At 49.1% G+C, this 26,789-nt stretch overlaps 1 protein-coding gene across 2 annotated transcripts in view; it reads right to left on the reverse strand.

The window, feature by feature from the left end:
* The window catches only part of LOC144821270 (uncharacterized), a 715,860-nt gene that overhangs the window by 338,738 nt on the left and 350,333 nt on the right, over nucleotides 1-26,789 (reverse strand). The gene's annotated exons all lie outside the window — the stretch shown is intronic.

Raw genomic sequence — 26,789 nt, forward strand, 5'->3', positions numbered from 1 at the left:
GGCTTACCAAAGAAGGATGAGACCCAGTTGGGCCTTCACTAGTCAGATCATGGCTCAGACCCTAGCCAGGCTGGCGACATGCACGTGGAAGAGTCACAGATGATGCACTTGGTGGGTTTCTGCCTGGACAGCTCAAGAACAAATAATCCGACCCTATGTTAACCATCTGTCTTTGACTATCCATGCAAACCCAAAATTTTAGATTTCAAAGGCCCTTGCTCATTTTAGTTTTACGTGAGGAGGCAGCCTCCTGCTTGTGTAAACAGCAGAAGTGGAAGGGGCACACTTGGGAGAGAAAAGCAATAAACACACAGACCAAAAATAACAGCGAAATCGACCTGCAGCCCCTCAAGAACAGACTCTCCACCTTTTCCAAATGGCATTAATGTCAGTAAGAGCACAAACACATGCTGTCTTAGTGTCTCAAGACGCTAGAATTAATACACTTTACATCAAAGTCCATCTAATAATAATGACATCACACTTGAGATTCCCTACAACATTGAGCTCCCAAATGTCTCTAAAAAAATGCTTACTTCACCCTGAATTTTAGTTTCAATTGGATGATGAGCTAAAGGGTGTTATTTAGAATGTGTGAGAGTGGAAGCACTACCCCTAAACATTCCACCCCTATTTATAACATGACGACCATCAAAATATTTCGTTGCCTGGAACTGCCATGCAATGTATGGTGGCTGCAGGCGGGCAGGGAAATCCAAAAATTACTCAGATGTGCTGGGAGAAAAATTCCTACTAACCAGGGTCATTATTTTTTCTTAAAGAAACAAGCTCTTGGTTTCCCTAGTGGGTGCAACAAACAGTGGCTGCTTGGCAAGGATCAATGCCTTAAGTGGAGCCATCACATTAAGAGCTCCACTGAAGGCACAGAGAGTGTCGCTTTGCTGGCAGGCATTTCTCTATTTGGCAAGTGGCCTTCCATGGTAGTGGCTGGCATGCTGTTGTACCCCCTTTTGTGCCGCTTTGCTCCCATGAGGCACAGGGTCAACTGATTTGCATGTCTGAACTGGGGTGGCAGAGCGGGCTAAAGAACGGTGTTGGATCAAACCCAGATCTGTTTACTGGATGTGAGTGTTTGATTGGTTCAGATGCTCTGTCCATCACCACCCCCTTTTGTACCGCTTTGTTCGCCATAAGTTGGCAGGGTATGCTCAGACGTGAGTCCCTTGCTCACTCTGCCACTGGATTCAAGCAAGCCTGGCTGAAGACGGCAGAAATGCCAGAAACCGGTCGTCGGAAGCTTGTTTCCGGTCCAGGGAAGGCATGGCTTGGCAGTTCAGGCTGGACTGTTCCCATGAGGCACAGGGTCAGGCTGATTTGCATATGGCCATGTCTGAACTGGGGTGGCAGAGTGGGCTAAAGAACAGTGATGAATCAAACCCAGATTTGTTGACTGGTGTGAGTGTTTGATTGGTTCAGATGCTCCGTCCATCACCACCCCCTTTTGTACCGCTTTGTTCGCCATAAGTTGGCAGGGTATGCTCAGACGTGAGTCCCTTGCTCACTTTGCCACTGGATTCAAGCAAGCCTGGCTGAAGACGGCTGAAATGCCAGAAACCGGTCCTAGGAAGCTTGTTTCCGGTCCAGGGAAGGCATGGCTTGGCATTTCGGGCTGGACTGTTCCCATGAGGCACAGGGTCAGACTGATTTGCATATGGCCATGTCTGAACTGGGGTGGCAGAGTGGGCTAAAGAACGGTGATGGTTCAAACCCAGATCTGTTGACTGGGTGTGAGTGTTTGATTGATTCAGATGCTCTGTTCATCACCACCCCCTTTTGTACCGCTTTGTTCGCCATAAGTTGGCAGGGTATGCTCAGGCGTGAGTCCCTTGCTCACTTTGCCACTGGATTCAAGCAAGCCTGGCTGAAGACGGCAGAAATGCCAGAAACCGGTCCTAGGAAGCTTGTTTCCAGTCCAGGGAAGGCATGGCTTGGCAGTTCGGGCTGGACTGTTCCCATGAGGCACAGGGTCAACTGATTTGCATGTCTGAACTGGGGTGGCAGAGCGGGCTAAAGAACGGTATTGGATAAAACCCAGATCTGTTTACTGGATGTGAGTGTTTGATTGGTTCAGATGCTCCGTCCATCACCACCCCCTTTTGTACCGCTTTGTTCGCCATAAGTTGGCAGGGTATGCTCAGACGTGAGTCCCTTGCTCACTTTGCCACTGGATTCAAGCAAGCCTGGCTGAAGACGGCTGAAATGCCAGAAACCGGTCATAGGAAGCTTGTTGCCGGTCCAGGGAAGGCATGGCTTGGCTGTTCGGGCTGGACTGTTCCCATGAGGCACAGGGTCAGACTGATTTGCATATGGACATGTCTGAACTGGGGTGGCAGAGTGGGCTAAAGAACGGTGATGGATCAAACCCAGATCTGTTGACTGAGTGTGAGTGTTTGATTGGTTCAGATGCTCCGTCCATCACCACCCCCTTTTGTACCGCTTTGTTCGCCATAAGTTGGCAGGGTATGCTCAGACGTGAGTCCCTTGCTCACTTTGCCACTGGATTCAAGCAAGCCTGGCTGAAGACGGCTGAAATGCCAGAAACCGGTCCTAGGAAGCTTGTTTCTGGTCCAGGGAAGGCATGGCTTGGCAGTTTGGGCTGGACTGTTCCCAAGAGGCACAGGGTCAGACTGATTTGCATATGGCCATGTCTGAACTGGGGTGGCAGAGTGGGCTAAAGAATGGTGATGGATCAAACCCAGATCTGTTGACTGGGTGTGAGTGTTTGATTGGTTCAGATGCTCTGTCCATCACCACCCCCTTTTGTACCGCGTTGGGCTGCCTGCCAGACTCTAAAAGACCCTGAGAGATTTTCCAAGACAGCATTGCAGCCTAGTGGGGTCCCATGCAGCCACAGCCAATACAGTGCTGGAAGCGATACTGCTACAGAGCCAAGCACAACTAAAGTTGTTTGACGCAGTCTGTGCACGCATGTTAAGGAATTTAAACAAATGAAGTCCATGTGTTCTAACATGAGTTTTGGTGGGCGCCACCCACTAAAATTAGGTCTGCCAAGTTGACTTAGTCCTTGCTCCTTTCAAAGATAAAATAAGTAGAGTTAAATTGCCTAATCATAGTATTTGCTATGTTGATGGCTCCAAAATGGGAAAATATTAGTGCTAACCACTATATATATATATGTTAGAATACAACCACCAGTATGCTTATTCGTCGGCTTTCTCTGCCTTTGTTCCACCAACTAGAAAATAAGGTTATTGGTTAAATAGGTCAATAAATGGTGCTACATTTCCAGCCAAAAGCAGCACATGCCTTAAAAATCCCTGTAATAAGCAATATTTACCACTGTCTCAGGTGGCAAAAAGAGCTGTTCCAGCTCTTCATCTACTAAAGCCACGAGACAACCCAAAACTGTGGTAAAGACTTTCTTAACCTAGCACTCCAAGCTCTCACATTATGTGATGTGGTCCTGGTCATAATTATTTTAAATGGGTTGTTTTGCTGTTAGAAACCAGATTTCTGGTTGGCAGAGGTATGCACCCTGTCCAAGTTGCAACCACAATCCTAGTCAGGGTAAGTCAGATACACACCCAAATGAACCTGTGCTCATCCTTTGGTAGTTTGAACCAGAGCAATCAAGCTTAACTTAAGAGCCAATGTGTAAAGTATTTGTGCAACACTTCAAACAGTAAAACAGTGAAAACACCACTCAAATAGATACCACAGCTAGTTAGAAAAAGAGCTTAATGTATTGAACAAAATAAGACAATAAATACAAACATCCGATAAGTATAACCAGAGTTATGAATTTTAAAGAATAAACTTAAATGCCGTGCTTAAAAACATAAAGCGCCAACCAGGGCTATCTGGTCGCACTAGGCTGGATCATATCCAAAAGTTCAGGCCAAACATGATGGAGCTTGGGTCAGATACGAGGACTAGCCTTGGCCCGCTAAAACAGTTCCTCCGTTGTGTCAATGTCGAGTATAAGATGCAAGGCACAGAGGAATGCTATGTGTCGTTGTGTCGAACCCTTCAGATATAGGCACTGCATCAGTTCTGATTTGCGCAAGTCAGAGATGCATCATCCTCAATCCCCAAGATGTAGGTGATGTGTCGTCGAGCCATACAAGCCAAGGATAAATCAAAAACCGCTGGAAATAAGCCGCACAGACTGCAATGCGATGTCCTTGGTCCTTGTGGCAGCGGTGATGTGCCAGCATTGAGGAAGAAGAGAAAGTTCTAAACCATTCAATGACAGCAATGCATGGGTTTTTACTGGAGCAGCACTCTACACCCACTTCCAAGGGCACAGGACTGGATTGGCACCACTAGGCAGGGCAAGACTCTCAGATGCAGAGTCCACATGCAGTAGGTAGATGGGTTGGAAGCCTTTGATGTTCCTGTAACTTCTAACTGGAGGCAAGCCTGTGGTGTCACTCTGGTTCTTGGTTGGCGAGATGCAGGTCCAGTTCTTCTCTCTCCCAGGCAAGGAGGGCAGCAGGCAGCAGGTCAGCAAAGCAGAGCAGGGGTCAAGCCGAGAAGCAGTCCAGCAGAGTGGCAGTCCTTTCAGCAGCACAGCAGTCCTTCTCCCTGGCAGAGTATCCACATGTTCAGAAGTGTACTGGGTTGGTGGAGTCTAAGGTCTAGTACTTATACCCAGTTGTGCCTTTGATGTGGGTGATACTTCAAAGAGATACCTTTGAAGTACACAGAGTCTCTGCCCTTTCAGACCTGTCTCCAGACTCACTACAGTGGGTAAGCAGCTCTTTGTGTGGGGAAAGGAAAGGTCAAGTGTGTCAGCTCCTCCCTCCCATCCTGCCTAGGGTGGCCAATCAGTATGTGGATGATGACCCATTATTCACACCTAAGCTCCATTTTCGTATGTGGCTGTCTATAGGGAATTCTAAAAATACCAGCTGTCACCAACCCCAGACATGTATTCATAGACAGGTACCAAATGGTTTAAGTAAGAAAACACCAACTTTCTAAAAAGGGGCATTTTCAGGATTACAATTTAAAATCTAACTTTCCCATAAGTTAGCATTTCAAATTATGATTTCAGAGATACCAACCTTGGGGGTCCTCGTAGCTTTCCAATTGGAAATTTCCCTTATAAAATGTAATAAGGTAATCCCAATGTTAATCTATGGGAGTATTGCATCTATGGGAGGCCATGCAGTAGTGAAACATTGATGTACGAGTTTTTCACTACTAGGACATGTAAAACTTAAAAGACCATGTCCTACTTTTTAAATACACTGCAGCTGCCCTTGGGCTGTCCAGGGCCTACCTTAGGGGTGACTTATATGTATTAAAAAGGAAAGGTTGGGCCTGGCAAGAGGGTTAACTGGCCATATTGGCATGTCAGTTTAGAACTACACTCATAAGTTTTGCAGTGGCAGGCCTGAGTCATTTTAGAAAGGTTACTTAAGAGGGTGGCACAATCAGTGCTGCAAGCCCAATGCTAGCATTTAATTTACAGGACCTGGGCACATGTAATGCTCTTCACTGAGGACTTTTAAGTACATTAAATATAGCAATTGTGAATACGCCAATGTTAACATGTTTTAAGAAGAGTGCACATGCATTTTAGCACTGGTTATTAGTGGTAAAGTCATCAGAGTCCTAAAGCTATAAAAACAAATTCAGCAAATAGGGGAGGAGGAAGGCAATGGGTTATTGATGGCCCTGTAGAAAGGACAATTTCCAACACAACCTCCTGCTGACCTAAAGCCAGCAGTGGCGGTGCGTCCATTAAGGGCGCTGGGGCGTTGCCCCACAAGCCGCCAGCACCCGCAACTCCCTCGGCATCTCTAAACTTAAGTAAACTGACTCAGTTTACTTACGTTCAGAGAGACCGAGGGAGAACTGTCTGACAATCATGTCAGTCAGCATGAACTCGGACCACCCAGGGTGGGCGGTCCGGCATCATGCTGCTGAGTGACTGACATGCAGTAGACCAGGGGTGGCGCAGAGCGCACAGCAGGCAGCAGTGCACATGCTGGGTGAAGGTTGGCACATTTTTTCGCCGTGCCCACTCATGCGCACTACCGTCTAGTGTGGGTGGCGCATGCCCATTAGGACAGCGAGGGTTGAGCAAAGGCTCAAACCTCGGTCTCCTAATGGGCAGGCGGGCGGTGAGTCACCCTGCTCTAAGCCAATGCTGGCGCTGCTGGAGCAGCGTCAGTATTGGCTTAGAGGGGCTGCCAACCAGTGCTGTTCCATAGAAGAGGCGCCAACGGACCCGGCCGAGAAGAAGAGAGGCGCCTCACGGACCTGGTCTGGTAATCTTTTTTTCTTAAATTATAAACTCGTCTAGTGCCAGAGACACCTGAGTTTCTCTTGCGTTGTTTCTGCGCTGCCATAGGTGGTGTTCACCTCTTCTTCGAGATGTAGAGAGCCCCCGGTGCCAGGCCTGCCAGCTGGGCACTGCCAGCAGAGCCATCCACCGCTCGGAGATACGCCGCCATGTTTTGCATAGCAGCATATGAAGCGTGCAAAGTGGCCCATCACCTCCCACTCAGCGCCACGATCCAAGGATGGTTCAAGGCGCTGGAAGCCAAAAACTGCTGCTCGTCACGAGCGCTATTATGAAATAAGACCCGGCAGACAGAAACAAACACGTCTCCCTGCTGTGGAAACTAATACCCCGGGCCCTGCAGCAGTTACACTGGGCATACTCAGCATGCAAAGAGCACGCGTGCTGGCATGTGCGAATTGTACTGTGGGGGCACGGGGTGCTGTATCAGTAAATCTTTTGCTGATTTAAACATACAAAGGTTGTCTAACCCTTAAAAAAAATCTTGAAGCTTTGTATACACATGAACATTTTTCAAATGTATCCCGAAGAAAAGTACTGCATTCTAAACCGGCAAACCTGAATAGACCATTAATTTACAAGTTTTCTCCAAAGTCACAACCTGCGAGTACGGTCACAGGAAGTGTGTTATCTCAAAAGTAGCTCGGCTCGGCTGCTGGATAAACTCATGGGCTACAAAATGATGTCAGTGCCAGTTAGTACTATGAACAGGGAGTAAATATAAAAGCGTAGGAGAAGAGAGAGAGGGAAAGGAAGAGTGGGCAGAAGTAGCCACGGATCAAGAAATGGAAAGGGCAGGGAGCGCAAAGAAGAGTGACAATGAAAGGAGGGGGACAGGGAGTGCAGAAGAGAGGTTCACAGAGAGGAGGGATTGACAGAGGGGAGTGCAATGAGTGACAATAAGAGGAGAGTGACAGGGATGGAGATGAGAGAGAAGTTCACAGAGAGGAGAAAGGGACAGAGTGAAGGGGAACAAGTGTCAATGGGAGGTGGTGACAGAGATGCAGATGAGGGAGATTTGCAGGGAGGAAAAAAGGGAAGTGGAAAGAAGTACAGCAAGGAGAGTCACACAGATGGAGCTAAAGAGTGTGTGATGAGGTTCATAAGGGTCAAATGAGAGTGGAAACAATGGCAATGAGAGGAGAGTGACAGAGATGGAGATCAGAGAGAGAGGTTCACAGAGAGGAGGGAAGGGCAAAAGGGAGTGGAAAGAGTGACAGCAAGGTGAGAGTGACACAGATGGAGATGAAGAGCATGAGATGAGATTCATAAGGGCCGAATGAGAGTGGAAAGAGTGGCTATGAGAGGACAGTGACAGAGAGAGAGGTTCACAGAGAGGAGGGGGAGAGCAAAGGTGAGTGGAAAGAGTGACAGCAAGGAGAGAGTGAAAGAATGAACATGAAAGAGGGTGCAATTCAGGCAAAGCGGTAAGGGGGAAAACAGGAGGTAGAAAGAGTGATGGGGGAGACCTAAAGGTGAGGGGGAAGTGCAGAGGGCAGCTGAGGAGAGGGTGGCAGAGATGGTGAAGGGTGTGAGACACAAAGACACCGAAACACAGAAATGAGTGGGAGGCAGAAAAAGGAAGGTGGCAATTTTTGAACACAGAAAGAAACTCGACTTGCTGGGACAAGCACTCAGTATTTCCTCATCCTGCCCAGCGCGTCTCCTGGAAGCCCCCAGAAAGGGAAAGGTGTGACCAGGGGTGCTTGTGAGGTGGCACCGGGCTTAGTATGTCTGGCTGCGGGTTTTGTGTTGCTCACTTTGTGAGTAAATCGAGTATTTCACGTCTGCTTGCAGCTGCAGCGGTCTCTGTATACTTTTTTGTGTACAGGTCTTTAAGCCTAAACAAATGTTTGTGACTCGTGCTTTATGTGTGTACTTGATACTAGTGTTTGAATGTGTGTTTGTACTGGTGTTGGGGTGAAGTTGATGGATATAAGGATGTTGTTACAGATCCTGTCATAACACTGTCGCAAGTGCTTTATCAACCTTCCTACGTCCTCAAATTTGCTTGAAAATGCCCCATTTATCCACTCTTTTTTCAAAATGTTCTCGGGGGAGAACACCTGTACCCCTCGTAGGGCGTTAGGGTGTGCTTGCCTCACTGCAGTACCACAATAACTTTACGCCTCACCACTTTCAAATGTCACCAGCCGCCACTGAAAGCCAGGGTAGACTAATCAATACCTTGATGGACTTCCATGCTAAGGTGATACAACTTGGACAATGGCCCACTTCTGCAGGTGCACTTGTCAGTTCTGTGCCTTACTGAACTCAGTGAATCCTTCTGTCTATACTCTCCTGAGGCACTGTCCTGACCCATTGGGAATACTTCTCAACTGTGGACCCCATCTGTGCAGCACCTAACCTTCATTTGCTCACATATGCATCTAAACAGGCAGGCAGTACCGCCATGTCCACCAAATTGATATGGAACAATCCACCCCTTGGCTCTGACTTCTGTACCAAACCCAGGGGAAATTCTGTCTATAAGGACAACAACCTACAGAGATCCCAGATAGCTGTCAGTGTCCATAGCCAGGCCCCAGTCCATCCAGGGGTCTCTGACCTCTGCGGTTTTCGTAGACTTGGATGGCAGGAGCCCCGGGTGCCTTGCAGCCTTCTTCCACTTCACCTCCCATGAGTTTAGGGGTGGTATCCTGGAATTGGCCCTTCAACCCAGTGTCTGAGACTGAACAAGTGACAAGTACGTTCTTCCTCCCCCTGCCCCTCCATCTGGAGCCCTGTACCCTCAGCTTAGAAGTGGCACCCCCAAAAAATGGAACTGTCAGGTGCCCAGGGACAACTAATTCCCCACAATGCAGTCTATAGGTATTTAGGGACTAACTATGGCCATCCTCCAGGTCACCTCCCCACCCCATTACAGGGATACCAGGGCCATTGTGTGGATAAAGTCCTGCCCCTGGGCCTGCATCACCCTACATACCTGACCGGTGTACTACTCTGGGGAAACTAGCCTTTCCACAACCATGGTCTGGCTAACCCAAGTGTCTCACAGAGCAGTGACTGCGACCTCATTAACTTTCACCTGGTCGAAGTGACGAATCTCACCCTCCGGGATCACCAACTTACCCGCTGAGTACACCTCCCACATAAGGGAGATTCTGTCATGGTCTATGACCTGCCCCTTGGGACTTCTTACTCCTAAGGCCACATTGGCCATCTCAGTAGAAGTACCACTAGTGAGTGGTTTCTTAGGACAGAGAGAGCCCCCCTGCTTGTGCCCTAGCTGGGAACAATCAAAGCAGTGAGGCTGGAAATGGGGTGCCCTGGGCCACCGCCCATCAGTACCTCCTTTCTGGTTTTCAGAAGGAGCATGAGAACCCTTTCCTCCCCCTTACTCTCAGACCTGTCTGTGTCTCTCCCTTGAACTCCCCCTCACTCTGCTGAAGGGAGCATGAACCATACTTCTTGGGGTCATTCCCAAGTACCTTCTATTGGCCCCTAGTACTGATCCAGAGGTCTGCCTCCTTAGCAAGCTCCCTGGGAACAATGATCTTACTATCAACCAGGTGTTGGAGCAGATCTGGAAAACAAATACTGAACATGTGCTCTTTTTCAATCAAGTTATACAGCCCCTGATCATCCTCAACATCACTGCCCTTCACCCAACATCCAGTGCCTTGCAAAAAGACTCAACACAATCCACTGAGGCCTGTGGGGATCATTTCTGACGAGGCCTGAACTTCTGTCTGTATTTCTCTGATGGGGTCAAAGCATACTTTCTACTCAGGGCATCCTTCATGGAGGGATTCCTCATCATTTTACTCCCATTTAGGGCCAGTAAAGTGTCCCTCCCTTCAGTGGGGATATGCTTCCACAGATTAGTTCCTTCAGCCCCCATATGGATCTAACACATCTGTAAAGCAATCTCATAAGGCTTAAACTATCTGTCTATGTCACCTCCCACTCCATAATTAGCCACCAGACCCTTGGGTATGTGTACTCTCTTGTCAGACACTGATGAAATGCTGCCACCATCTTCGATGGACTCAGCCCTCCCGGACTTTACATCCAGCTTTCTCAGGCTCACCTCTTGAGTTAATCTCTTCTCCTCCAAAGTGAGATTAGCAATATCCAATTTTAATTTCTTCTCCTCCCACCTGTCCTTCAGCTACTCTGGGGACAGGCCTTTCAATGATACGCTGTCTCCCTGCCCTGGGAGAACCATCTCTCCTTTCAGACTGTTAGCCCTCTGCCACACAGGCAGACCTAGATTCTCCAGTGAATCCTGGTCCAACTCCTCATCACCATCCAGTTTCTCATCCTCCTCCTGGTTCAGCCATGCCAGCTCAAAATCTATTCTGGCAGGTGTAGAAGCTGCTTCTCCGGACAGTGAAATGATTTTGGAAAAATGTAAAATGCCAATCAGGAGAATGCGAATCAGGAGAAATTTAAAATTGTTCGAATTGGTCTGAGATATGGATAGTAGTGTACACCAATCACTGAATGAGCTGCACAAATACGAGAAATTGGGTTTCTGCTTGGCAGATGTATGCACCCTGTCCAAGCAGGAACCACAATCCTAGTCCAGGTATGTCAGTAACACACTCCAAATTAACCTGCGGTCAAACTCTGGTAGCTTGGTGCAGAGCAGTCAGGTTTAACTAAGAGGCAATGTGTAAAGTATTTGTGCACACAACACACAGTACACAGTGAAAAAACAAAAAAGACTCCCTACCAGTTTAGACACATGACCAATGTTTTTATGAGTAAAACAAGACCAGAACGATAAATATTCAATAAGTAGAGGTCACAAAATGAATTTTTAAAGAATAAACTGTTTTGTTGTGCTTAGAAACAAAGGACACCAACCGGGGAGATCTGGTCGCACTTGACCGGGACAAACCGAAAAGGTCAGGCCGACTGCGATGGAGTGCGGGTCAGATACAGGGACCAGCCCTGGCCTGCCGAACAGTACTTTGGATGCGCCAATTTCTAGTATAATGCGTGGAGCAAAGGAGGTGATGCGTCAATGTTGATTCCGCAGGTGTAGATGATGCGTCAGTTCCTAGCTGCACAAAATCGAAGATACATCGAGAGTCAAGATGCGATGAACATCAGTGCGGTTCATGCAGCAGCAGTGATGCATTGGTCTCAAAGGAAATGCGCTGGTTCCGACTGACACAACATCGGTGATGCATGGGTGTTCTGGATTGCAGCACTGAAAAATCACATCGAAGGGCCCAGGACTGGATTGGCACTACTTGGCAGAGCAGGACTCACAGTAGAACGAGTCCAGAGGCTGGTTGTAGGGAGAGGTCTTTAATATTCCTGAGACTTCAGAAACAGGAGACAAGCCAACAAGCCCTTGGAAAAACGTAGGTGCTGGGATATAGAGATGTAGGACCTTCAGGCAAGAAGGAGCAGGCAACAGGCCAACACAGCAAAGCAGTTCACCAAGGTGGCAGTCCCTGCTGGCAGCACAGATGTCCTTATTCTTGGTAGAATGTCCTCAGTTCCAGAAGTTTTCTGATTTGGTGGTGTAAGAGGTCCAGTACTAATACCCAGTTGGGCCTTTGAAGTGGGGGAGACTTCAGAGATGACTTTGAAGTGCACAATTCCCTTTCTTTCCTGCCCTAGCTCTAGACTAACAACAGAGAGGTAAGCAACCCTTTGCTTGTGGGCAGTACACAGCATATTCAGGTGTAAGTGAGGCAGTGTTCAGCTCTGCTACCCCTTCACGCCAGTTAATGGCCCATTAAGACCCATCAAGTCACATCTAAGCTCTGTTTGTGTGTGGCTGTCTAGAGGGAATGTTCAAAGCCTTTCTAAAAGTGGCATTTTCAGAATTACAATTGAAAATCCGAGTGCACCATAAGTTCTGATTTTAAATTGTGATTCAAGAGACACAAAACCTGGGGGTCCAATCTCATCCCAATTGAAAATTACACTTATAAAATGTAATATGGTAATCCCATTGTTATCCTATTGTAGAGATAGGTATTGCAGTAGTGAAAAACTAATTTAAGAGTTTTCCACTACTAGGCCATGTAAAACTTAAAAGTGCATGACCTACTTTTTAAATACACTGAACCCTGCCCTTGGGCTATCCAGGGCCTACCTTAGGGGTGACTGATATGTATTGAAAAGGAAAGGTTGAGGCTGGCAAGAGGGTTAACTTGCCAGGTCCACATGGCCATTTACAACTGCACACACAGGCTTAGCACTGGCAGACCTGAGGCATGTTGGAAAGGCTAGTGAGTGGAACAATCAGTACTGCAGGCTCATTAGTATCAATTTATAGGCCTTAGGCACTTATAATGCAATTCACTAGGGCCGTATAAATAAATGAAATATGCCAATTGTGGGTTGTAGAAAACTGGCTCTATACATACTAGGCCTGGGTGGTAAATTCCGTTCCGCTCGCGGAATTTGCTGAATTTGGGTAATTTCGCGTTCCGCGGAGAACGCAGAATTGCCAAAAATTCCATGATCTGCGGCTTCGTGGAATTTTTTGCTTGTTCGCGCTTTCAAAATGCATGCTTGCGAGATATTTCTCCCCGAGCACGCAAACAGCGTTCGCGAACAGGAAAAAAGCATCACGAACGGGTGGAACAAGCAATTCCGCGTGCTTGCAGAACTTTTGCGTGCTTGCGGAGATTTTTTACCGTTTGCTGAGTTTTGCGTAGCTCGACTACGCAAATTCCACCCAGGCCTAATATACACTACACCAAAATGAGGTAAAGTGAGTATAGAGTCCAACTGTCCCAGAGGTAGGCAGAGGCTAAAGTTATAAAGAACCTTACTCTCCAATTGTGGTAGCTTGGTCGAGCAGTAAGGCAGTATCGGAGGACAGTGTTAAGCATTTGATGTACCCACTCAGTCAGCAAATGAATTCACACACTCAATAACTGAACTCTAGCCCAATTGGTTTTGTATAAAAAATATACAGTTTTATTTTTAGAACCAAGCAAGCCTGGCAGAGGTAAGCATTAGATACTTTTCAGTAATAAGTTACTTGATTGAATACAGTTGAAAAATGCAGAAGAAGTTGTACTTGCTTTGATTTACGGTTAATGTAGTAGATTGCAACACTCAGCAAACACAGTACATTGAAATGTATAGGCTTTTTCAACAAATTGCAGGTAAGTTACTTTTGCATTACTTTTTCTAACTCAGTGCTGGATGCCTAGATTCAGCACTGGGACATTCCCTGGAAACAGGTGAGTAAATGCGTTTTTGTTATTCGTGCGATTTTTAAAGAATATTTTCAGATTTCAAAACTCCACACTTGGAAATTTTTTGGAGCTGTACATTGAAATTAATAGGCTTTTTCAACAAATTGCAGGTAAGTTACTTTTGCATTACTTTTTCTAACTCAGGGCTGTATGCCTAGATTCAGCACTGGGACATGCCCTGCAGGTGAGAAAAAACGTTTTCGTTATTTATACCATTTTTAAAGAATATCTTTAGTGTTCAAAACTCCACACAAACGTTTTTTGGAAGGAGAATTGTCAATGTTATCCAATGGAGGAAAAACAGGTTATCAGTTTGGAGGTAAGTAATCGACTGTGGGAGTTAAGGTTCTGGGGTTAGACTCAGGGGTCCCCCGGGATCAGTGATGCACTGAGATTGTACCCTCAGTGGCCCTAGGGCGGCCGGGTGCAGTGTGTTGAGGCCTAATGTTATCCTATGGAGGATAGGGGGTCTCCGGTTGGAGGCTGCTGGCAAGCAGGCCACAGGGTTGTGGGAGCAAAGCTCTTAGTGTTTAGCTCAGGGCAAGTTTGGGACCAAAGTAGCACCAAAGGTGCACCCTCACCGACACTGGAGCAGCCAGGTGTGCAGGGTGCTGTTCTGCTGTCAGGTGCCCTGTGGTTTCCAATGGAGAACCTCTGGTACAAAGAAACACTGCAGTCTCGGGGACGAGGAACTTCTGGGTGCGACCATCACTTCGAGGGGTAAGTTGGGATGTTGTGGGTTGGTTAGGCACCATAGGTTTGGGCACCCAAGGCAGTGAGGCGTCATGTGCAGGGGTGCCAGGGGACGTCGGATTTTCTTACCAGCTCTGGTCACGGTAGGGGGATCCTCTGGATTGAGACTGCAGGCATCGTCTGGAGGCTTGAGGCAGGTCAGGGGTCGCCGGATCTTGGATCAGAATTGCCTGGGTGACCTCCTCGATGGGTTTTTCCGCTCGGGCCGGGTTCGGCGGGTGCAGAGTGGGCTGGATTTGTGGTGTCTGGTTGGAGCCAGAAGCTGCAGTTTGAACAAGTCCGGTGTTCACAGGAGATTAAGTCTTTGAAGTAAAGGCAGACAGGTTTTTGGGGTTGCTGGCGGCAGGACACACCAGGGTTTTCGCAGGAGCCAGGTTCGAAGGGAGACAGGCCGTTAGGGCTGGTGCCAATTTATTGGGTGTTGTCCTCTAGTTAGCTCTGCACGGCTCTTCGGTCCTTTTTCTTATCTTCTTTCCTTGTTGTTGCTGGATCTGCCTTCTTGGTTCAGGACTGCCCCCTAAATACTGTATTTAGGGGGTGTTTTAGGGGTCTTAAGGTCAGTAGCCAATGGGCTACTGACCTTAGGGTGACTACACCCTTGGTGTGCTCACCCCACGTGGGGGAGTGAGCACAATTCCGAGTCCTGATTGGGGGGTGCCTGCCATCTGCAAGATGGTGAGCGCTGGAAAGTGGGCTTCACCTCGCCACCCCCACCTGAGGGGTGGAGTTGGCAGAGGAGGGCACACCTCCTGGGCTGGCTAGTTTTTCCCGCCTGTTTTCCCGCCAAAAGGGAAGGGAGACAGGAAGGGGGCCGGCGCCTGATAGCAGGAGAGGCTGGGGGTTGCATTACAAAGGCTGCCAGGCCTTTGAAGCTCCCCTGCCACAGATGGCTCTTCCTGGCCTGGGGTGGGGGGTGAACACCTCCGCCCAGGAAAGGCTTTGTTTCTGGGCTCATGGAGCCTAGGCTTCCACCCTAGGGGTCCAGAAACATGTCTCGTGGTGGCAGGCTGGTGTGTACCAGTCAGGGAACCCACCAGAGACTGGTCGATTTTCAGGGGGCATCTCAAAGATGCCCTCTGTGTGCATTTCTCATTAAATCCAACACTGGCATCAGTGTGGGTTTAATGTGCAGAGAAGTTTGATACCAAACCTCTCAGTTTTCAGTGTAGCCATTATGGAGCTGTAGAGTTCATAATGACAAGCTCCCATCACCATATACTCTTAATGGCAGCATTACACTTACAATGCCTACGAATGGACTTAGACTCTGTAGGGGTACAGGGCTCATGCACATGTACCCTCACCACTGGGTTAAGGCACCCAGTTAGAGGGGTGACTGATCTATGCCAGGGCAGTGGGTTGTAGGCATGGCAACACAGATGTGTGCCATGTCGACTCTTTACTTTTTTCTGCACCAAAACATGCAGACTGCAAAGGCAGTGTGTGTGTGTAAAGGTGCATGGCCTCTAAGGGTGGCACAATAAGTGCTGCAGCCCTTAGAGGCCTTTCCTGGTCACACTGCCCTGGGTACCATTTACCAGGGGCTGACCTGTGGCCAGATAAGCCAATTTGGTTAGTTTTGGGGAAAGAACACAGGCCCTGGGAACCTGATTGGTGGGGCCCCAGGGCACACCAAGAAAAAGTGCATCAGTAGTCTGGCAAAAAGTGGGGAGGTTACAGCAACAGAAACCCACTTTCCTACACAAGCCCCTCCCAGCCCAAAGGCAAGGAGGCTCTGTCAAAGCTGGGAGAGTCTTCCTAGTCTTTCAGGCGAGGAAGAGTTGAGGAAGTGGTTTGAAAGTTGCAGGGCCTACTCTGCCTTACATCTTTCTGACCAGGTCAGTCCCTTTGTGGAGCTGGCCTACCTCAACAGTTTCAGGACCAAATTCCCAATGCTCCTTTCCCAGCTCTCTAGTGTCTTCACTCCATCTTTCTAGTTTGGGTTCAGAGGTGCCCACCTCTGCAAATTCTAACTTAGCCACGGCAAAGCCCAGCTTACCCACAGAGGTCACCCACAGCTTGAGCAACACCACCATGAACAATATGGTCAGGGGGCCTAACTTACTATTTGGCAGGGGGCTAGACCACCATGCCAAGGACAGTGCTGTCATGAAGGCTAACACACAGCAGAGGCTGCTGACAGCTGTCAGTGCCCAGAATCACACCTTTACCTCCTGACTGGTAAGTGAAGGGGCTACCTTACCGGCTTCTTTGCATTCTGGCTTCCTGTCTGCTGTTTTAGGGTGGGGGGTCACTACACTTGGTAGTGATCACCCTTCCTCCACCCTTTGTTCTGCCACCAACTCCGGCTAGACAGTTGCCTGTTAAGTCAGGTCTTTTTGTTGGCTATGTGGGACTTTACCAGTACCACTTTTGGAGTTCTCCCTTACTAAGATATATTCTCCCTGGCCCACTGGAACTGTGGCTAAGAGTTGCCCACCTTTCCTACCCTGCTTCTTCTTTTTCTTTTGGGGCTTAGCTGCACTAACTGCAGGTTCAGCCACCCCTAGTATCTTGGGTGAGGTCTTGAATTGGACCAGTACCTCTCTTTGGCTCAAACCAACTTCAGAGTGGTCATTCCCCAGGAGACAATCAAGGGGGAGGTCTTTACTGCATCTAAGGGACCCAGCTATTACTAGGGGCACTACAGCCACAGCCCATATTCTTCTTGTTTCCCCTGGGACATACTGGTGTGGGAGTTCTAACCTGTCATGCACCTCAGTGTGACTCGTACAGGTTTCGCTCAGGGCAGTGGCTGGGAGTACATTCACCAGTAGGTGGTGGAAGTTTCTACTCCCCTCTGGAATTTCCAGCTCACTTTTTGGGCCCATTTTCCAGTTGAAGGCTAGGAGGACTTCCTCATCTGAAGAACCATCCTCCAAAGCTACACTGACAACACCTGGAGCTACACTAGTGACCCCTGGAACTACACTGGGGGCTTTGTTTTCAGGACAGCTAGGGTTCTTGATGTGGTGTCCTGCCTTTTGACAGTTGTGACACCGTACTCTGTTGGGATCCCAATTTTTACCTTGGTACCCTGTTTTAGTTTGTGTGGTGTCTTTGGGCCCACCCTCATGGACAGGTTTTTGGGGGGCTACCTGGGACTCCTTGCTTTTATTTTTAAGGGATTCACTATCTTTCCTCTGGGGAGGCTTTGTAACCCCTTTCTTTGGGTCACCCCCAGTGAACGTCCTAGTTACCCTTGTTTTGACCCAGTGGTCTGCCTTCATTCCCAATTCTTGGGGAGAAGGTTGACCGAGGTCTATCAGATACTGATGCAACTTCTCATCAGTGCAATTACTTAATATGTGTTCCTTCATAAACAGTTTGTAAATTCCATTAAATTCATACACATTGTTTCCCGTTAACCAGCCACCTAGTGCTTTTACTGAGTAGTCTACAAAATGAATACAGGTTTGTTTTTGGGATTTATGAGCCCCCTAAATCTAATTCTGTACTCCCCAATTGTGAGTCCAAATCTCTCAGAGTGCTCTTAATGAGGTCATAGGACCCGGCATCTGCCCCTACATGGTCAGGAGTCTGTCTCTGCGCTTACCAGAGAACAGTTCCCAAAGGAGTGCAATCATAAGATTGCTCTCTAGCCTTATTGTTTTGATTGCTGCCACCATTGATGGGTGCTAAACCCATCTCCTTTCTTTCTTTTTCTAGAGTGAGGAGTCTGGACTCTAGATCCAATATTTTGGCCCGCCTTGCTAAAAGGCTGTCCTCCTCATTGAGGCTGCCCTCATTGTCCTCATCAGGACCTGAACCACCTGTGTGGCCTCTAGGCCCCCAGAGGTTAACTCTTGGAAGTAAGGGTACAGGGACCCTGTCTTCCCTAGGAAGTGATGGAGGTGGGTACCTATTTCCATCCTCCTCACCTCCTTCCTCTTCTGCTTGGTCATCACCATTTTCAGAAGGGTGGACCTTTGCATACTCAACCAACAGCTCCTGGAGCCTTTCTTTGGTTGGATGTGGGCCCATTGATATGTTTTTAATTCTACATAAGGACCTTACTTCCTGAAAAGACAAGTGAAGGTAAAGGGTGAGGTCAAGCTCCCCAACCATGTCCTGTATGTCATTATGGTTATCTTCACTAATAGTTGGGTTCTGTTTTTGAGACATTCTAACAAAAAAGGTATAACCCCTCTATCCGTGACTACAGTGACTTTTTATTTTCTAAAATTCTAAAGGGACTTAAGCAAGGCCCTAACAAGACTTTTAGTAGTTTGGTAAAAATGCCAATTTGTAAAAATCAGAATTCTAAAGGCAATTTAAGAGCTCTGTTGTGTGATCAGGAGATAACCAGGTAGTCCAACAAATGCAAGTTGTGTATCCCACCACTGATCCACTAATGTAGGAAACTGGCTCTATATGTACTACACCATAGTGAGGTACAGTATGTTTTTAGAGTCCAAGTGCCCCCAGAGGTAGGCACAGGCTAAAGTTAGATATAATCTTTCTCTCTAATTGTTGTAGCTTGGTAGAGCAGTAAGGCAGCAAATAAATTCACACACCCAATAACTGAACTCTAGGCCAATTGGTTTTGTATACAAATAAATATACTGTTGTTTTAATTTTAGAACCAAGCAAGCCTGGCAGAGGTAAGCATTAAATATTTTTCAGTAATGTTACTTGATTGAATACAGTTCGAAAATTCAGTAGAAATTGTACTTGCTTTGATTGACATTTAATGTAGTAGATTGTAACACTCAGCAAACACAGTACATTGAAATGTAGGCTTTTTCAACAAATTGCAGGTACGTTACTTTTGCGTTACTTTTTCAAATTCAGGGCTGGATGCCTGGATTCAGCACTGGGGCTTTGTTGGACCTGGATTTTGCCAAGTCTCATGGGGGAGCCTGGCCTAGGGTAAGACAGTCAATATTCAGAAGCACAAGTGTGAAGTTTGCATACCACCCAGCAGTAACTCAATGCAGTTCCACTTAAAAACGACACTACACCAAATTTTTGTGGAAAAATACGTGCTGTTTTATAAAAATAGTACTAGGTTCTCTTTTCCACTATATATCCTTAGTCAGTACAGAAAAATACATTTAGTCCATGTCTCTACCAGTTACAATTGTTTTAGAAGAGTTCTTACAATACAATTTATCAGCATTAAGGTACAATTCATAGGCTCTCAGGAATAGTGTCTTGCCACCTTACAAGCTCAGGGAGTCTTTGGACCTCCAAGATAGGTTAACACCAATTACCCCCCACTCTACTATTCTGAATAAGCTCTTCTCTAGACCTGTCACAAGGAGGTTTATATCTCAGCACCACGTAATCAGCGTTCCAGATCAGCTTTAATACAATCAGGTTCCTTGTGAAAGTCTTTAAGGCTTCTGACGGTTTTAGTTCACTCTTAGTGAGGCCAACCATTAGGTTCCGCCCCTCTGCCCTTCGATCATAAGATCTACATCCTTCACTCTCCCCCCTTCACACACTCCTTACTTTTCAGCATTGGGCCCACTGGGCCAGAGTCTCGGATCGCTGGAGAAGGGAAGTTCACACCGGGGGGGGGGGCTCAGCGTGTAACAGTCGGCCACTTGACCCTCCTCACCCGCTACTCCAGCCCCTCGTGGGTAGAGCTGGCGCGGGGTAAAAGGCCACACAAGCTGAAGGGAGCCGATGCTCGCCTCCCGCCCGATTCCTCCTCAGGGGCTGACTCCGCCTTCCTTGAGGGAAGCGGTCTGACCGGGCATGCGCGCGAGATTAGCGGCTCAAAGACAGAGCCTGCACAGCTCCGGTGAACCTCCTCCTTTGGTTCCGCCCTCGCTCCAGGACCCGTGTTCACTCGGCGGGGCCTGCGCAGTTCGAGGGAGGGATTCCCAAAGCGAACTTCCAACCACAGTCACCAGTCTAAGCAAGCATGGAGTGGCCTTCGCTACACGGCCAAACCACTCGGCGTTTCTGCCCCAGGCACTTGGCTTTAGCCTCTGTCCAGGATGAACCCACTACCCCTATTGTGGCAGTTCGTTACCACAGGTACAGAGAGGGGGGATTCTGTTGAAATACCAGATGACGCCTATTTCTCTCCTAGTTCTTGTGGCGACTGACCAGGCTCACAGGTTTCTCTCTCCTCCACTACAATTCCTGCTTTGGTCTAATCCTCCATTCCTTGAGTCTAAATCAGGACCTTTCTTACTGGGCAATAATCGGAGTTACACTCCAGTTCAGTCTCTCTCACCCAATCTTTCTTCTGGGGGCTGGATTGGGATATGCGCCCAGGGTCTCCAGGATTTCCTCTGGGAGGGTCAAGTCGGTAACTACAAGGAGAAAGGGGTGGTGAAACGGTAAGGAAGAGTACCTACACTGGGAGATCAACCCTCTGATTATCCTACCCCCACCTTATGCTACAGCCTTCACTCCAGCTAGCCTTCTCTGAAAAGACAAAATTGCTGCACTACAGCTGGCCTTATATAGGGTGGCCTCAGAAGGTCCAGAAGGGACCGGAAGGTTCTGGAAAGTCCCTACTCTAGTCTATGGGTCCTGTCCAGGGGTGACCGTTATGGCAGTAATGGCGACCATTTTGTGGGCCCCATACTCTCCAGTCAGAAATGGCACCTAGGCCTCAGGTAAAAAACTATGAGGGCAAAAGAGCATCTAACCCCTAGGACAACACCGCAAAAAATAATCCAGTGGACACAAAAAGGGATAAAGGTATGAGGGGCAAAAAGGGGACAAAATAAATAATAAATTGGAGGGACTACCCAAAGGCAGACAGGTCTAACACGCGTCCCCCCCAGCTGAAAGTGGGGAGAGCTACCCAACCCCTTGGGAGTCCTCATCACTAAGGCGGAAATACCTAGAGAGACCGTCTGCATTGGCGTGGTCCACTCCAGGCCGATGTTCCACCCGGAACTCCATTCCCTGTAGGGAGATGGACCATCTCAACAACTTGGGATTTTCCCCCTTCATTTGCATCAGCCAACGAAGGGGTCGGTGGTCAGTCTGAACCAGGAAGTGCGAGCCAAACAGGTATGGCCGCAACTTCTTCAGAGCCCACACCACCGCAAAAGCCTCCCTCTCAATTGCACTCCACTTCTGTTCCCGGGGAAGTAGTCTCCTGGACAGGAAGACTACAGGCTGATCCAGACCCTCTTCATTGAGTTGCGATAACACTGCCCCAATGCCATGTTCTGATGCATCTGTCTGGACAATGAACTCCTTGGAGAAGTCTGGGGCCCTCAGGACCGGTGCTGCACACATTGCCTGCTTCAGTTTTTCAAAAGCTTGCTGACAAGCCTCTGTCCAAACTACCCGTCGAGGTTGTTTCTTTGAGGTAAGCTCTGTGAGGGGCGCTACAATAGTGCCATACCCCTTCACAAAGCGACGGTAGTAACCTGTGAGGCCCAGGAAAGCTCGGACCTCAGTCTGGGTCTTGGGGGGTTCCCAGGCCATGATTGCCTCAATCTTTGCCTGGAGGGGCTGCACTGTTCCCCTACCCACCAAGTGTCCAAGGTACACAACCGACCCCTGCCCAATCTGACATTTGCTGGCCTTGATTGTCAAGCCAGCTTGTTTCAGGGCCTGGAGAACTGCTTGCAAATGGTCCTCCCAACTGCTGCTGAAGACAGCAATGTCATCCAGGTAAGCAGCGGAGAAACCCTCCATTCCGGAGAGGACCTGATTCACCAGCCGCTGAAAAGTGGCAGGGGCATTCTTGAGCCCAAAGGGCATCACACAAAATTGGAAGTGTCCCTCAGGCGTGGAGAAGGCTGACCTTTCCTTTGCTCCATCTGTCAGGGAGATCTGCCAGTACCCTGAAGTGAGGTCAAAGGTACTCAAGTATTGGGCAGCTCCCAGCCGGTCAATTAATTCATCCGCCCTAGGGATCGGATGAGCATCAGTTTTGGTAACTGAGTTCAGTCCCCGGTAATCCACACAGAACCTCAGTTCTGGAGTGGTGCCTGGTGGAGCTGCTTTTGGCACTAGAACCACCGGACTGGACCAGGGGCTACTGGAAGGTTCTATAACTCCTAGCTCTAGCATCTTGGTAACCTCACCATGGATGCTAGCCTTCACCTTGTCTGACAGCCGGTAGGTCTTTGACTTCACTGGTGGGCTGTCTCCTGTGTCCACATCATGGGTACACAGGTGGGTCCTTCCCGGGACAAGGGAGAACAACGTAGAGTACTGCTCCAGTATCTGGCGGCAGTCCTCTCGCTGTTCAGGAAATAGGGATGGGGAGAGAATCACTCCCTCCACCGACCCATCCTTTTCCTGAGACGAAAACAAGTCTGGGAGAGGTTCGCTTTCCGCTTCCTCTCCTCCATCAGTCACCATCATTAAGATGACCTCGGGCCTCTCATGGTGGGGTTTGAGTCGTTTAGCATGTAGCACCCGTAGGGGCTGTCGAGGGGTCTTAAGGTCCTCCAGGTAGGTGGCCTTACCCTTCTTTTCTAACACCTCAAAGGGGCCTGTCCAGCGATCCTGGAGGGCACTTAGCTCTCCAGGCTCCATTACCCACACTTTCTGGCCAGGCTCCAACTCCACCGGGTGAGCGTTATGGTCATACCACTCTTTCATGACTGCCTGGCTGGCCTCCAAGTTGTCAGAAGCTTGCTTCCACAACTTCGCCATTTGGCTCCTGAAGGCCAGCATGTAGCTCACCACATCCTGGGGGGGTTTCCTGGGAGACTTTTCCCATCCATCCTTCACCAGGCTGAGAGGACCGCGTACAGGGTGCCCATACAGAAGCTCAAAGGGGCTGGAGCCCACTCCCTTCTGTGGCACTTCCCTGTAGGAAAATAGCAAACAGGGTAGGAGGACGTCCCATTTCCTCCGCAGGCTTTCAGGCAGACTTCTGATCATGCCCTTCAAGGTCTTGTTGAACCTTTTTACCAGTCCATTTGACTGGGGGTGATAGGGAGTGGTGAACCGGTAGGTCACTCCACACTCCTTCCACATTGCCCGCATGTACGCTGATATAAAGTTGGTCCCCCTGTCGGACACAACTTCTTTGGGGAAACCCACTCGGGTAAAGATCCCCATCAGGGCCCTAGCCACCACAGGTGCAGTGACAGTCCTCAGAGGAATTGCCTCTGGGTACCGGGTGGCATGATCCACCAGAACCAGGATAAACCTGTGACCAGCTGTTGTTGGTGGATCCAATGGCTCCACAATGTCGATGCCCACCCTTTCAAAGGGGGTGCGAACGACAGGAAGTGGTTCCAGGGGAGCTTTCAGCTTCACCCCTGTTTTCCCACTGGCTTGGCAGGTTACACACGTCCGACAGTAGGTGTTAGACGCCACTTTTATCTGAGGCCAGTAAAAGTGGGGGACAAGCCGAGCAAAGGTCTTGTCCTGACCTAAGTGTCCTGCCAAGGGAATTTCATGAGCCAATTCCAGCAGAAAGGCTCGGTACCGTTGCGGGACTACCAAGGCCCTTGATGAACCAGGTAAGGGTACCTTGGGTTCACTGTAGAGGAGTCCGCCTCCCAGTAAATGTGGTAGTGTCCCGCAACGTCCCCTGCTGCCTGGGCCCCGGCCTGTCGCCTCAGTCCCTCAAGGGTAGGGCACTCCTTCTGGCCCTTACAGAACTCCTCCCTGGTAGGCCCTCCCTCCACATGCCACTCAGCAGGGATGGGTAGGTTCTCCAGGGAGACTATTTCCCCCTCCACGGACTCCTGGACCACCCCTGCAGGTGGCCGATCTGTCACATGGGGTGTGGAAGCCGAAGCAGGCTTCTCCTGTCTTCGGGTCTGTCCCTTTTTGGCAGCGGGCTGGGCCATTGTTCCAGGCTGCAACCCGGGCGAACTCCCTCTCTGGGCAGTCGCAGACCTTGTGCTTGCACAGGCCCAGTCAGGTGCACCCAGCATCTCTGAATGCGTCCGGTATTCCACCTCTCTCCAAGCATTGTGCTCCATGTCATTCCCCAGCAGACAATCGACTGGCACGGCAGGGCTTACGGCAACTCGAAGTGAACCTGCAACCCCTTCCCACTCAAAGGGAACCTCGGCCACAGGGTAGTGGCCCATTCTGCCGTCAGCCATCGCGGCGGGGTGGAGTACATTGGGAATCACCTGCTCTGGAGACACCAGTTGACTTCTCACCATAGTCATACTGGCTCCTGTATCTCTCAGAGCCACCCCTCTCTGGCCATTGATGGTGATCCACTGCCCATACTTGGTAGTATTTGGGGGCACCTGGATCTTAGGAACCATCTCCCGTTCTCCCAGGGACACTAAGGTGGCACCCGCCCACTCACCCCCCTTATCTAGGGGCAACTCCTCCCCGAGCGCTACACTAGCTACTCCCGGGGCTTTTCCTCCGGTGGGTGGGGGTGGTCTCTTTGGGCATCTGACATCTCCCTTATAATGTCCAACACCACCACACTCAAAACAGTGGACAACCCTTGGCTGCTGGCTCTGGCCAGGATGAGGATTTCTGGGCGGGTTAGCCTTAGGGGTGAAACCTGTTCCCTTTCCCTGAAAACTGTTTTGGGGACCTTTAGAGAACTCCCGTTTTTTATCTCCCCCTCCTTCTTCTGAGGGGCGCCCTGTCCGGCCTTTTGGGAATCCCCTCCTGTCCCCTTTGAGGACACCCGGGTACTTGCCCAGATGTCCGCCTCCTCAGCAAGCTTCCGGGGGTTGGTCAGCTTGCTGTCCACCAGGTGTTGGCGCAGCTCGGGAAAACATTTCTCGAGTAGATGCTCTTTAAGAAAAAGGTCATACAAACCCTCATAGTCCTTCACCCCACTGCCCTGTACCCAGCCCTCCAATGCCTTCCTCGCATAGTCCAGGAAATCCACCCAGTTCTGGGTGCTTAACTTGTGGCTCCCCCTGAACTTTTGGCGATACTTCTCCGGGGTTAGCCCAAACTTTCAGATCAATGCTAACTTCATGATGGGATAGTTGGTCTGCTCCTCCGGTTCTAAGGCTAACAAGGTGTCCCGACCAGTAGGAGGCATGTATTTGTACAACCCACCCCCCCAGTGTTTCTCCTGGATCCCATGGGCTCTTAAGGAGACCTCATAGGCAGCCAGCCATTTGGCTATATCGTCCCCCTGACTATAGCTGGCAACTATATCCTTAGGCAGGTATGGTCTGGACTCCCTGGTTGGTTCTCTGGTTTCGCTGCCACCATTTGGAGAGTTGGCAAGTCCTAACTGTAGAGCCTTGAGTTCTAGCTCTTTTAGTCTAAGCTCATGAGCCATCCTCTGTTCCTCCCTCCCCTGTTCTAACCTGGCTAACTCCCACTTCAGCTTCCTTTTTTCCCTCCTGTCTGTTAGTTCAGCTTCGGTCAAGCTTCCTCCGGAGACACTACTGCCCCCCCTTGAGTAGGTCATTGGTCCTGGAAGTAGGTTTCCCATCTCAGGATGGAACAATCCCTCTACCTCTATGACTGTGTCCCGGTCCGTCCCCTCTTCCTTCTCCTTCCCTTCTCCATGTGCTGCCACCCAAGCCCTCAAGCTGGTCTGGAGCTCCCCCTTCTTGGTACTCCGCTTAAAGAACACTCCCATCTGTTGACAAAAGTCCCTAAGCTGGGCCACAGAATAAGTGTCCAGTTCTTCCAACGCAAATTCCATTTTGCTGAAGGCAAATCAGGGACAGGCACACAAAAAGAATGGAGTTACAAGGGCAATCTGAAGCTACCTCCACCCCACCACCAGAAATGAATTTGGAAAAAGCAAAAGTAAAAATTAGGAAGGCCGCCAGGAGAAAACTCCTGGTGTAGGTCAGTGGATTACACTTAGTTACTGCAGAGTAGTCGCAACCACAGTTCTCATCCCACCGCTAGACACCAATATGTTGGACCTGGATTTTGCCAAGTCTCATAGGGTAGCCTGGCCTAGGGTAAGACAGTCAATATCCAGAAGCACAAGTGTGAAGTTTGCATACCACCCAGCAGTAACTCAATGCAGTTCCACTTAAAAACGACACTGCACCAAATTTTGTGGAAAAATACGTGCTGTTTTATAAAAATAGTACTAGGTTCTCTTTTCCACTATATATCCTTAGTCAGTACAGAAAAATACATTTAGTCCATGTCTCTACCAGTTACAATTGTTTTAGAAGAGTTCTTACAATACAATTTATCAGCATTAAGGTACAATTCATAGGCTCTCAGGAATAGTGTCTTGCCACCTTACAAGCTCAGGGAGTCTTTGGACCTCCAAGATTGGTTAACACCAATTACCCCCCACTCTACTATTCTGAATAAGCTCTTCTCTAGACCTGTCACAAGGATGTTTATATCTCAGCACCACGTAATCAGCGTTCCAGATCAGCTTTAATACAATCAGGTTCCTTGTGAAAGTCTTTAAGGCTTCTGACAGTTTTAGTTCACTCTTAGTGAGGCCAACCATTAGGTTCCGCCCCTCTGCCCTTCGATCATAAGATCTACATCCTTCACTCTCCCCCCTTCACACACTCCTTACTTTTCAGCGTTGGGCCCACTGGGCCAGAGTCTCGGATCGCTGGAGAAGGGAAGTTCACACCGGGGGGGGGGGGGGCTCAGCGTGTAACAGTCGGCCGCTTGACCCTCCTCACCCGCTACTCCAGCCCCTCGTGGGTAGAGCTGGCGCG

Source organism: Lissotriton helveticus, chromosome 2_2 (assembly GCF_964261635.1).
Source record: "Lissotriton helveticus chromosome 2_2, aLisHel1.1, whole genome shotgun sequence".
Classification (NCBI taxonomy): domain Eukaryota; kingdom Metazoa; phylum Chordata; class Amphibia; order Caudata; family Salamandridae; genus Lissotriton; species Lissotriton helveticus.